This window comes from Otolemur garnettii, unplaced genomic scaffold (genome assembly GCF_000181295.1).
Source record: "Otolemur garnettii isolate 467f Iridium unplaced genomic scaffold, OtoGar3 scaffold00129, whole genome shotgun sequence".
Taxonomy (NCBI): domain Eukaryota; kingdom Metazoa; phylum Chordata; class Mammalia; order Primates; family Galagidae; genus Otolemur; species Otolemur garnettii.
Window position 1 is genome coordinate 3,403,042 of NW_003852524.1, and position 4,397 is coordinate 3,407,438.

The 4,397-nt window shown below is 39.3% G+C and overlaps 1 protein-coding gene across 39 annotated transcripts in view; it reads left to right on the top strand.

Moving 5' to 3' along the window:
- Nucleotides 1-4,397, top strand: part of ANK2 (ankyrin 2) — a 654,255-nt gene that overhangs the window by 460,183 nt on the left and 189,675 nt on the right. The window lies entirely within an intron of this gene.

Sequence of the window (4,397 nt, forward strand, 5' to 3'; positions counted from 1 at the left end):
AAAGTATTTCAAATTGTATATAAAACCAGCACATTGTACCCCATGATTGCATTAATGTACACAGCTATGATTTAATAAAAATATAAAAAGAAAAAAAATTATTTTACTAGATTTTATTTACTTTGTACTGCTATAAAAATGTAGAGCTCAGGCTAGGCAGGTAAATCACCCTGTTTTTACAAAAAGAAATGCTTCCTAAGAAAATAAGCAGATTCCTTAAATTCCGTGAGGCCCATGTGCTTTGTTTCAGGTTGCAAATTTTTCAGCAAATATTTCATGCAAATATTTCGGCCAGCAAATATTTGTGGAGGATATATCATAAGCCAGGGCCTGTGAGAGGAGATGTTCTGCATCACTGTCTTAGGGCTTGTTGAGATTGGTGGCTGATTCACACTTTTACGCAAGTGCTTGTCAAACTTGAATAAAGCATTGATTACTTTAAAGCATAAAAAAGTGCTTTAAAAGAATTTAAGCACCTTCAGGGTTATTTTCATTATAGTGTTAATTTAAATATTAAAAACATATTAAAAAGGAACCTTTACAAATGAAGCAAAACTTAATTATCTAAGTTTTATTAGTATGCCATTATTTAAATAAATGATAGCAATTTAATAGAGTGGGCAGAAATGTCTAAAGCTGAGTAAAAAAGATTGAGCTTAATAGTAAAAAGATATAACCTCAGAGTTCTATATTTAGTTTAATATTTTCTCTGAATTTGACTTCAGCAAAAACAACATAAAGAATGCTTTTTGCTAAGCATGTGGCCCAAACTCTTATTAATAAGTTTAAAGTTTTATTTCTTAGTTCAGCTTAAAGCTATCAGGGAAATTTGCCACTGTCAATTTTAATGGCATGCCATTTAATAATCTTTGAGAGCTCTCTTTGCATACTGGGAGCTAAAATTAGTATTGTGATAGAGCCGTATACTCAATCCAATAAAAAATAGCAGTTGGGAACTGAAAAACGTTTCACTGTGGATTTTCTGTTATACTCATTGCTAATGACCGATGCCAGTTGGGCCTATCTGTGAAGCATCTGAGCCATATGTTGATTTACCACATGAATACGCTACCGACTGCTGCTGCTCAAGCTCTTTTAGTTCTGATGTCTTCACCACCCTACTAAGTGTGATGACCAGATTCACTGGCCGACCCTTCCTCTCTGCCCTACAACGAAACTTTCTGCCTGCCATGCATTTATATATTATTTAGACTTCACTTGTTACGCACTGAATTATAAACACAAAGGCATATACCAAAATTATATGGTTATACTTATAGGGTAGCCATCCAGATGACCCGGGATATGCTAGCTTCTTTTTCTTACTAGGTTATTATTGAAACGTAAGCACAGAATTTTAAAGAAATCTTACAGCAAACACATGGCCCCCTGTGAGTTTGCCCCAGAGCCTCTGGGGCAGCGCTCTTTTAAGATAAAATGTGGCCGTATCAATGCACACAGATCTTTTCATGTCCTCGCTGCTGGGTGCTAAGAGAGTTTTTCTGTTTTTGTAACATTCACATAGAAAAAAAACGTGCAGAACTATGTCAAGAAGCGTTTGCGAGGAAATTTTTCTTTCTTGGCTGGAGATGTCATCCTAGGGTTAGAAAGGGGGCAAGTTTTAATGACATCCATCTGTTGGAGATTAAAATAGGTGGGACTCAGCGTTTTAATTTCTTGTCCAGAGGCAGATTTTATGGGCATAAGTATAACTGAATTTAGGATTTGCGTGCCCTAGGCACATAAGGGAGCAACGCAGAGGGGTTAGTCTTACCTTTGTCTGAGACTTTCTCCAGAAGGAGTTGCCATTGCCTCATTTTTCTCTTTATTGTCCGTTTATTGTGAAATCTCTTGGTTGAATAAAGAAAAATCTATTTTGAAAGCTTCCTTTTCCCCTTACTTATACTTGATTTCAAAATCCTTACTTTTGTGATAGTCGGTGGGAAACACAGAATAATAGCATTCTAGCATCTCTTTCTGTGAATCTTTGAATCCTCTTTCATCTCTGTCTTGATTGAAGATAACCAGAGTAACCACTGTTTATCCAAAGCTCTGTGTCGAGAGCTGTAATCACAGATTGACCTCATTGCAGGGTAGAATGCGCATGTGGCTGTGTGGAAGGGAAGGAGAGTGTTTCCGTGCAGGTATAGAATAGATTTGACCTTCAATAAAGTCAATCTCTATACATAAATCTTGAAGCCTCATTTTAATTCTGCCCTTAAAGCACACATTTCTGGACCACTTTATAATAATTCTTCCATTTAGTGCATTTTCTCACTTTGGGAAAACGAAATCCCTTAATATGTTTCTAGAGGAATTCAACTTAAACCAGAGTCTCCTATGACTCAACTGCTGAAGTGGTCCCTGGCAGGACGCTTCAGATATTACTTTTCCGTTGGATTGAGCCCCTCCAGAACACTGGGAACATTGTCTGCTGAAATTCCAGGGATTTGCTGTAACTCTTTGACTAGCATCCACTTTTGAGAAGTTTGATTCAGAAAGGAGAAAAACAGTTATGAAAACTTGCTGTTCCTATGTAAGAGCAAAAGCTGTCCTCAATCTCATCCCCGATCCCTAGATGTGAGAGCAGGCAGGGCCGCCATGAACTCCCTGTCCAGCTGAGGCACTCTCTCCAGCAGCAGCTTGACTTACAGAGTGAATATGCAGAACCAGGGCATCACTGTGACTAACACAGATGAAATAAGGCCATGGCTCGTAGGTTAGAAATCGGAAGTGACGCCTGTTTTGATGCTTTGGAGGGGTAGAGTCTGATAGCCGATACAACTCACAGCTCCGAATCTGATAAACAGGAATTAAATCTTGGATCTTTTCACTGAAAAATATGTGACCTTGGAAAAAATTCTAAAGCTCTTTCTTCACTTACTAAATGAGCTCAGTGATAGTTCCTTCGTCACAGCAGTATTGCATTTATGACATAATGCAGATGGCTCCTTTAGCTCTGTTCCTGGCCCCAGCAAAAACACTCAATAAATGTGCCTCTGATTATTTGTGTCATGTACAAATTGAATGTGCTTTCCAGGAACAATCTCTAACATTACATAGCATGTAGATTTTTGAATAACAAAACTGTATAGACAGGAATATTTTCTCTTTTTACATCTGTGACCTACTATTAATTTTTTCATGGTTTTACAGTAAAAATAATGATTCTTGCGAGATATTGAGGTGACATAATATACACCAGTATTATTCTGTTCACTGTTTGGTTTTGTTTTTTGGTTTTGTTTGTTTGTTTTAGGGGCAGACTCTCACTCTGTTGCCCAGGATAGACTGCAGTGGCACCAGCTAAGCTCACAGCAACCTCCAGCTCCTAGGCCCAAGCAATCCTCCTGCCTCAGCCTCCCTAGTAGCTGGGACTACTTTCTATTTTTTCTTAGAGATAGAGGTCTTGGGTTTTTTTTTTTTTTCTTTTGTGACAGAATCTCAAGTCGTTGCCCTGCATAGAGTACTGTGGCATCATAGCTCACAACAACCTCCAACTCTTGGGCTCAAGTGATCCTCTTGCCTCAGTTTTTCTATTTTTAGTAGAGACAGGAGTCTTGCTCTTGCTCAAGCTGGCCCCGAACTTGTGAGCTCAAGCTATCTATCCGCATTGGCCTCCCAGAGTGAGAGATAGGGTTTTGTTCTTGCTCAGGATGGTCTCAAACTCCCAGCTCAGCCTCCCAAAGCAGTAGGGTTACATACAGGTGTGAGCCACTATGCCTGACCTGCTGTTAAGTGCTGTGATAACAAACTGGAAGATAGGAATCCTCTTGGAATTTAGCATTTGCTGCAAACAGCAAAATAATTTCATCGAATATGCATTTTCAAATGAGTTGCAATTCATCACTGCAGCACTGCAGATATACTTAGGGCACTCTGCCATGGGCACAGCTTTCAGGAAGGAAGAAGAGTGAGGCACGGCAGAGGTGTGGGGAGAGGGAAGAACAGTGTGGTATTAATCATACTGTGATGCATCTCTGAGGGATTAGAGCACGAATTCTGGATATATAGATTTCTGCCAGACCTTTCCACTCTTAATAAATTATCTATCTCATTTGTAAGCGCGTAAACAACTGTGGTATTTAGGCTAAAAAAGAGGTAATTTAGTTCCGCAGTTTTCAGTCTTCCCATGTGTAAATCATGTTAGCAGTAGGCAAGTAATTCCATATTTGAAACTCCCAGGGGAAATACTTCCATTTCCATCTCTGTGCATCACCATCAACCATAATAAACAGCTGTGGTGGAGGAAGCCAAGAGTTCCTGCCAACCACATTTTTTTGGAAGGGAGGTGGTATAGCCCAGTGAGGAGGATGTCTGGTTAGGAGTCATCCACCATGGATTTTTATTCCTTTTTTTTGAAACAGAGCCTCAAGCTGTCCCCCTGTGTAGAGTCC